Here is a 9,762-nt window from a genome sequence, read left to right as displayed (position 1 = left end):
GTGACATGTTTTTCCGAGAGAAATCTCAAAACAAACTTTTCCAAAAAACTTACTAAAATTAGGAAAATAATTTTCCTTTTTATCTCACGGTTACCATGAACCACCAATAACCTCTCACTCAATTGGTTATTAGAGAAAAAGATTTAATTATCCAATAATTAATATTATTATAAATATAAATGATAACCAACTTATCATACTATATTTATAACCTATAGTTTTAATATTTCATCTCATGAAACATATAAACTATAGTTCTTTTTCTATTCCATGGTACTTAATGTAAATCTTATTCACATTAATCCTCCACTAGATGTATCTCATACATGATACCGATTATATCATATATAATCAAAATATCTCTTGTCAATTTGAACATTTCAAATCAATACCAAGAACTGATCCTCAACTGAATCCATTGAGCTACCAAAGAAACCTTATGGACTTGTAGCTCAAAGCTCCAACGGTATGTGAATAACTTACTAAACTCTTTAGTCACGGGATCCATCATTCGTTAACTGTCAAGCACTCTATTAAAGATCGACAGCTAAACTCTCCTTACCATAGATATATTATGTGTCCATCTAAGCCAATCAGAAGTGCGACAACCCTTCATAGATCGCTCGTAAGTATAGCTGGGTCAATAACCGTTATGTCCCTGTAGTTACATCTAACTCCTTAAGTACCACTGATCCCTCTAATGAATATAAGTCATAGTCTTACTATGACTAAGTCCTCTCTTCCAAAGAGAAGCCGTGACCACTATGTTCAAGCCTCGGAATCAGCTTTTAAGGGAGCAGTCTCTCTACTTATCCCTGCTTCGGGAAAGGATTGAATTCCATCTTGTGGATTGAGTTTCCAGCTCCTAGATCAGATAAGTCCCCAAAAAGGTAGGCATGTTGAGTTGGCAATCTGGCCACTCTCACCCATACTAATCAAAGGATTGCCCTTAAAGGCAGGAGTTCCTAAAACACTTAGGATTGAGGTCGTGTCACTTATGGTTGTTTAGGTGAGATGTAAGTCTCTCGTATCAACGACATTATATATACAGAGTCTAGTCATCTTGTGGTCCAGGTCTTATACTACTAACTTTTTGTATAGGACACCTTCACTTGCACGTCTCCACATGAATGGTTAGGATCTACCATCTGTAGTAGTTTACAACACTTGCAAACCTTTACAAAGTCGGCCGTATCCATAGTGTCACTAGGATCAGGTATCCCACCTTAATCCTTATACTACAGACCTATTTAGGTTATCACTTAAGGCATGATTCACTTGTATATCACATATACATGCTTAAGTTCACATAAGATAACTAATGAGCTTTGTTTATTGGATATGAGTAAATGCCAGAATTAAATAACATTTATTTCATTCATCAAACAATGTATATCTTTACAAAACAACGAGACTCTAGGAGAATTATGACACAAATTCCAACAGCTTAGGCATCACTGACTCCGCCACAACACCAACACCACTCGATCCCAATGTTCACTTGACTCCATTTGATTGAGTTTTACTTGAAGATGTCAGATTCTATTGTTAACTTGTTGGCAACCTTATAAAACTATAGAAATAAGAAAAAAGCACATGGGAAAAAATATTCTATATTCACACACTTGACACTCATTAATAACTCACACTTGAAAGTCAAGTAAGTTATATTACATAATGTATAAGAGATTTATTTGTACATTTGTTTTCGGATTCAAACATATATGGATATATTTCAAATAAGTAGAGAATGCCATCTATCTTAGTATGATATACATGTGCATATATGACAAAGTATGAAATATATATCTCAATGAAAACGAGACTAACATTAAAATATGAAATATATATAATATAGAACCTTAAATTTTGTACGTGTTCTAAATACATTTGGAATAAATCTCACACATATTTGAAATAACATTGTATATGTTTGAAATAAACATGGTACATATACATAAATACTGCCAAGAAACCCGTTGTCGGACGTAAAAGGAAGAAACGGAATTTTGTACATCGACGGACGGAGCCTTAAATGTAAGTGCCCTATCACATTCCTAAAATTTACGGATGGTTAATGAATAAAATAAGAAATCACAAAACTTAGGAATATATACCATATTAGTTAACAAATAAAATAAAAAAATAATTAAATGAAAACTCAAAATTAATGATGATATATAGGGTAATTTCGTTTTGATTTTTTCAATATTTTAATTATAAAATAAAACGAAAATTAAATATAAGAGAGAATGAACTATAAAATTAAAATTGTTCTCAAATTATACAGAAATCTAATTATGAAATATAATTCAAGTAGGACATTTGTGAAATTTTAATTTCCGTAGGTCAATTCTCTACAACTTTCCCATATAAATATTGGGCCACTGTGTGGGCTCATCATCAAGCCCAGTTTGAAAGGAACTGTTGGAGCCCAAATACGAGAAGTAGCCCAATAATGTTTACACCTCTAAGTTTAAAAACAAAATCCTCATACATTACTTAATACAAGTTGTGCTAAATTAGTAATTGCAAGGTCGTACAATAAAACAAAATATTTTTAAGTTTTCCCTTGAGGCTTTGCCGGAAATCTGAAAACAAAAAAATCAATTAATTCCAAAATCCAGAGAATTACAAATAAACAAATAAATTTATTTTATTAAAAAAAAGTCATCACCAAACAAATTCTTTTTTTTTTAAATAGAAAATAATAAACCAGACCGTTAAAAAAAAGGAATTTTTTTTTTTCTCTAGGTTTTGAGTTTAGTTTTTATTTAGTTCATAAGTTTCAAAATGTTATACATTTAGTCCTTAAATTTTGAGTTTGATTCTATTTAATCACTAGGTTTCAAAATATTATCACTTTATCCCTAACATTTGAGTTTTGTTTCAATTTAGTTTCTAAGATTTATACTTTTAATCTGGATTACTTACTAAATACTCATTTTTTTTATTTAAAATTTGACTTCATACATATTTTTAATTAACTAATAGAAATTGACTTAATGATTAAAGATGAGTATTTAATGAAAAATTGAGGTGAAAATGTAAAATTTTGAAACCTAAGTATCCATTAAAACAAAACTTAAATTTCAAAAGTAAAATTATAACATTTGAATTTTACGGATAAAATTGAAACAAAACTCAAAACTTAAAGACTAAATGTGTAACATTCTAAAATTTAATGATCAAATAGAAACTACTCAAAACTTAGGGACTAAGAATGAAATTTTTTATTAAAAAAACATCACCAAACAAGTACTAATAAGACATCTCTTCCGAAAGATGTGCATCATATTCTCATCTATGCCGACCATTGAATACGATTTATAGACTTATATATTATCCACTCATTTTAAGAGGAATGTTTAGACCTTAATGGATATTAATTTGTTTATATATACATGTTTAATGTTTAAAAATAAAATAAAATAAAAAGATCCTAAAAAAAGAAAAAAAAATCAAAAGTGTTTGTGTACCTAAACCACTCGGTTATTATAGCCTAATAGGAACCTTTCGGTTGCTTTACTTTTCTGTTTTTAAATACTGATCTTCTTTATTACATTATATATTTGTACTTTTATTTTTATCATTTTAAAATACACATTTGGAATTGTAGTTAAATTGCAGTTTTTTTTTTTTTTTTTTTTTTTTTTTTTTTTTTTAAATGTCTGGCATATCAAAATGGAATATGTGAAATTGATTTTTTTTTTTTATGAATCTTTATAATAAAGTTATTATTTTTAAAGAACCATATTAAATATTATCATAATCTTTTCCTTATCAAATGACTTTAGAATACCTTGGAAATTCAATGAAATCCAACAACAAAATATGGGAAAAAGGGTGAAACTGTTTGACGTAAGGTTAAAAAAGTTAATATAAGATACATTAAAAATTATCACATTATTTTGCGTTAGATTATTATATCATATCTGGAAGGAAAAAAAATTATCTTCTATAAATAAACCATTTTGATTTAAATCTTAAAAGGTAAATTAGTTTTTTAGTCTTTGAATTTTTAAGTATAGATACATTTAGGGTTGACAATAGGGACGAAAATTCCTTGTCGGGGAAACGGATCCCTGCGGGGACCCATCTCCATCTTTTTTATATATGAATATAAATATATAAATATTTGTAATGAATATATATATATATATATATATATATATATATATAATATTAAAAAATAAAAAGTTTAATCGAGGATGGGGATGGGGCAGAGATACCCACCCCTCCCCGTACCCAATCGGGAACCCCGTTAAGATTTCGGTTTGACCTCCATTCCCAGTCAAATCGGGGATTTCCGCCCCAATCCGGATGGGGACCCGCGGGTAGGGGTGTTCAAAAAACCCGGTAACCCGACCAACCCGGACTACCCAACCCAAACCGCAAGGGTTGGATTGGGTTAAAAATGTTAAAAAAATATTAAATTCGGGTTGGGTCTCGGGTTACTCCATTTCAGGGTCAGGTCAACTCGACCCGACCCGAATATATAAAAATAAAAGTTAAAAAAAAGTCAAATTAAAAAAAAAAAGAATAGGTGACACAACCCAGCCTAACCCGAAAATTTTGGGTTGGGTTGGGTTGGGTTGACCCTCCAAAAAAGGACTAATAGGGTTCATTATTAGCCAACCCGAGTTTTTGGGTTGGTCCACAAAAATCTTCCAACCCGACCCAACCCGAACTATGTACACCCCTACCTGCGGGGACCCGACCCCGCAGGGATTTTTGCCAACCTTAGGTGTATTTAGTCCCTAAAGTTTTGACTTGGCCAATTTAGTCTCTCAATTTTGCGAAATAGGTTTAAAAGGTCCCTATTCCAAATATATATATATTTTTTATTAATTTAAAGAATTTTTAAATATATATTTTTCTCTCTGCTATTTCTTTCTATCCTTTCTCCTTCCTTTCCCTCCACCATTCTCTCTTCATATTGTTATTCTCCTTCTCGGATGGGCTTGCATCCATTGGACGAGCTTCCTCCACCTTGTCCCTAGCGGAGTAGATGGAATGGATTTTGGATAAATAATTTTAATATGCTCATCTCCATCTCTCAAATTGACTGAAAATTTCTATCTTTTTCTTTTTCTATCCGTGAATTTCATTGTTTAGTCTCAGTCTTGCAGTTGCCCACTTCTCACCTATCTTATTCTTAATTATAATCGATCATGCATATGAATTTAAGTTCGAAGCAAGTTTCAAAGTTGATTTTGTGATCTTCAAGATGTGTCGAATGCATTGCATTAGGTTTGATCGTTTTTTGCTTTTGAAGGTTGAAGATAAAGATGATTGAATAAGAGAAAGGGAAGATTAAGCTACGGGAAGGATGGTGAAAGAAGGGGGAGAAGAGAGATGACTGACGATAGGGAGGAGAGAGAGATGAGAGAGAAAAAATATTTTTAATAAAGAACATGCTTAATTAATGGAATAAATACCTTTTAAACCTATTTAGAAAAATTGAGGGACCAATTTGGCCAAATCAAAACTCTATGGACCAAATACGTCTAATTCTAAAAAACTAGGGACTAAAAAGATAGTTTTCCCAATAAATCATGGAAGATGTTCATGATCTTTGAACTTTAGAGTTGAAGGACCGAAGATAAGTCATTAGAATAAAGCAATAAAATTGTTTATTTATAACTATGAGTTCCACGTTTTAGGTACGAGCATTGGTTGGTCAACTTGGTTTTTCGACCAAACCGCTACCGAACCTACTATGGTCGGTTTAGTAAATGTTCAAACTGAGTTCGGTTGTCGAGGAGTAAAAGTCGGTCGGTCATTTTATTCTTCAGTTTTTTTTTTAAATTTGTCGATTTGGAATTTTTTCAAATCAACACGGACCAATTGTTGGATTGTATCAGCAACAGCGGAAGCACAAGAATCATTTAAGCACTCCAATTCACTAATTTTGGCAAAATATAAAACATGCTCTTGCAGAAAACAAGTGAGTTTCAAGACATACCTCTTGTAGAACTTCTTCAAAGCTCCTTCTCCAGCTGTCATCTTCTCCGAATCTTATTGCAGGCTACCTCAAGATCTTCCCCACTATTCTTTTGGTGCTCTAGATTGAGTTGTGGGACTTAAAACAAGTTTGAATCAATGGATGAAGGAGAAATGCTCACAGCAGCAATCTTGGTGAAGAACCCTTTCTTCAACCCGAATTTTCTCTAAAATTCTCTATAGATTGCATGCCCGAAGATCACTCAAATCTCTTCATTATATTGCAGATCAACATGCAATGAGAGAGTTGCATGAGTTGCAGCTCATGCTTGGAGAAAACAAGGCAAAGATGACAACTTTTGTGTGAGCAACTTAGGAGATGGATAATGGAAAACCCAATTTTTCCATTTGTGTTTTTGTTTTCTAAATTTCCAATTTTATCATAAAATCAAAAATGATTTTATAAAATCTATTTTGATTTTAAAACTAAAAAAATCGATTAATTTCATAAATTAATTATTAAATAAAACTTGATTAATTTAATATCAAATATTAAATTAATTTTTACACATATCCATCTTTATATATTTTAATCATATTTAAAAATATAAATTCTCCTACTTCGTTTAATACTCAAATTAAACACGTAATTATATCTCATATAATTACTAATTCCCTTAATTCTAATTTGAACGTTTCAAATTAACTTATCACATTATTCTAGAGCTAGTCCGTTATGAGCTAGTAGGGGACTTCGCGGACCTACAGATCATGGACTCCAACGATCCGAGATTAATAACTCATTAGACTAGATTAATCCCCATTCGTTAACTAATGGGTCACTCCACTAAAGCCCATAGTTGCACTCCCCTCACTGTAGATATATTATGTCCACATGATTTAATCATAATCAGCAAATCGACCCTTCACAGGTTGTTCGTAATAACGACTGAGTCAAATATCTGTTTTACCCCCGAGATTACGTCTTATTCCTCAAGTTCCTACTGGTTCTTTAATGAACAGCTGGTTTTTGATCCAATCACTAAACTAAACTCTCTCAACTTAGTGAGAGAGTGGGGCCCCTTGTTCAAGACCTAGATTCAATACTTGAGAGAACAACTTTCTCCTATCCTTAAATCGGGTAGACGTGAACTCCGTCTTGCACCCTATATCCCCAGCTATCTATTCGGTCTTACCCTTGAAATGAGAGTCTTATTGAGCCGGCACTGTTGAGCCAACCCTCACCTATGCAAATCTAAGGGAAATCCCCAATAAACAGGAGTTCATAGTTAGCTCAGGATTAAGATTGAGTTACCTAGGTCATCTAGGTGAAATAGTCAGTCTTATACAATAAACAACGTTATAAAGTAAGAGTGACTTATTTATTGGTCCTATCTTATGCAAACTCATTGCATAGGATGCCCCCACTCCTCATGTCATAACATATACGAATTAGGACCACATCGTATGTAGCACTTTACAACTCTTTGTAACAACTACAGAATAGCCTACATCCAATGGTGTTACCAGAATAAGGTACCCAATCTCATTCATGTACCATAGATCATTTTGACTATTTACTCGAACCTGATCCACTCTTATGTCTCCACATAAAATTCAAGTACTCATATAATAGTCATGGGTCTTAGTTTATTGGATTTAGACTTTCATACAATTTATAAAATCAATAATTAGTATATTGATTATACAATATGTTTATCATTTTACAAACTGCAAGTTTTAGGACATAAAATTCAACACCAACCCCTCTCCTTCTCCAATCGACTAACTTTGGTTCGATCAATCGGCTCGATTTTTGGTCTATCATGCTGACCCTTACACGTTATTATTGTTGGAGTTTTTGTCAAGATGTGGGATTTGAGTCCCACATCGTTAATTTTGAAGAAGGGGGATGAACTTCGTCCCTATAAAAAGATCTTATCTATGTTTTTAGATATCCCAATTAACAAAAACTTTAAGCTTATGTATGCTAATTAAATTTCCTCTTTTGCATCTTTTACTTTGAGAGCGGGAAAAAGAAAAAGAGTGTGAGTAGATAACGCTTTGAAGAAAGTGATTTTGTAATTGGGGTCGAAGGGAGATCTATGTGTGATTGTAGCAATTTTTCATGCAGTAGATTTTTTTTGGTCCATGGTTTTTTCTGCTTATTTTCTACGGTAAAAGTGGGTGATTTTTTTTCCAACAAATGGTATCAAAGTGTCAAGTCGTAGTTTCTGAATTTCTTAGTATGCTTTGTGGTTGCAACATTGTCTAAATTTCCACATCAGAAAGAAATTCTTGAAACGGGTTGTGGTGTTTATGAATACTGTGAGTTGTTCACTATTTACTGTTTTGCTAGGGATGGTAGCAGATATGTAAAGCTTTATGAGTTTAGTAAAGTTTGATGTGGAGAAATTTGATGGAAGGATCGATTTCGGCTTATGGCAAGTGCAAGTCAAGAATGTGCTAATACAAGTTGGGTTACACAAGACCTTGAAGGGAAGACCAGATAGTGGTGCTTCTAAAGAATTAAGTGGTGATGGTGGTCCAGGAGAGTTCAGCGGAGGTTCTAAGAAGTCCAATACGAGCGATGAAGATTGGGAGAAGATGAATTTGAGAGCTGCAAGTGCAATTAGACTAAATTTGGCTAAAAATGTTCTTGTAAATATGCATGGAATTTCAACAGCCAAAGAACTTTGGGAGAAGCTTGAAGTAATTTTTCAGGAAAAAAAGACAAAAAACATCTCAAATCGGTTGTATTTGAAAGAGTAGTTTCACACATTGCGAATGGTGGAAGGTATAAAAATCTCAGATCATCTAAATATTATCAGTGACATCGTTTTTGAGCTGGAGGTGATAGGAGTGAAGATAGAAGATGAAGATAAGGTACTCCAACTCATTTGGTCACTTCCTTTTTCTTATGAACACATGAAACCAATCTTGATGTATGGGAAAGGAACTTTAGATTTTGCTGAGGTTACTAGTAAACTTCTGTCAAAAGAAAAAAAGCTGAAGAGTGAAGGGCATACTTCACAAGAGAATCCATGTAGATAGTAAATGTAAGAAGAAAGAGTTCGTACAGAAAAGAGTTTGTTGGGAATGTGGATAGTCTGGACACATGAAAAAGGATTGTCCTAACAGAGCAGGTTTGTCAAAAGGCTTTGACTCAAATGCTAACATTGTCTTTCTCGCAAGGGTAGATAATGACTCCCTCTGAAAATGACGAAAATCATCCTTGTAGTATATTCGCTTTACCATGATAGAGAATGTGATGTTAGCGGCTCCACAAGTTTGCACACGAGGCACTGACTTATGGTTATGCAAGGTGTGTGGTGGAAGTTATGTTGATGGCTGAAGGACTTCAGGTGAACTAAGTAGGTGGAAGTTTCACCATAAATATCAACAAAGTTTATCGGTATGTGACGAAAAAGGAAATTTTTGGAAGATGGTATTCCAAATGGTTTACTCTTTTGTAGTGGAATGATTTATAATTCTCTAAGTTGGGAATTGTGATTGTCGGAGAAGACAATAGATTTTTCAGAAGGTGTGGAATCTCAAACATCTTGCCAAGGTGGAATTTGTTGGGGGTCTTTGGCAAGATGTGGGATTTGAATCCTACATCGTTAATTTTGAAAAAGGGGATGAGCTTCATCCCTATAAAAAAAATCATATGGCTTTGAAGAGAGTGATTTTGTAATTGGGGTCGGGGGAGATCTCTGTGTGATCATAACAATTTTTTTTATATAGTAGATTTTTGTGGTCGTACGAATATAGCTCAATTGACATAAAATATTCACTCTCGATTAAAAGGTTAGA

Source organism: Benincasa hispida, chromosome 3 (genome assembly GCF_027475165.1).
Source record: "Benincasa hispida cultivar pf3 chromosome 3, pf3_genome.v1.1, whole genome shotgun sequence".
Taxonomy (NCBI): domain Eukaryota; kingdom Viridiplantae; phylum Streptophyta; class Magnoliopsida; order Cucurbitales; family Cucurbitaceae; genus Benincasa; species Benincasa hispida.
The sequence above is the reverse complement of the archived record's forward strand: the minus strand, read 5'-3'. Positions refer to the sequence as shown.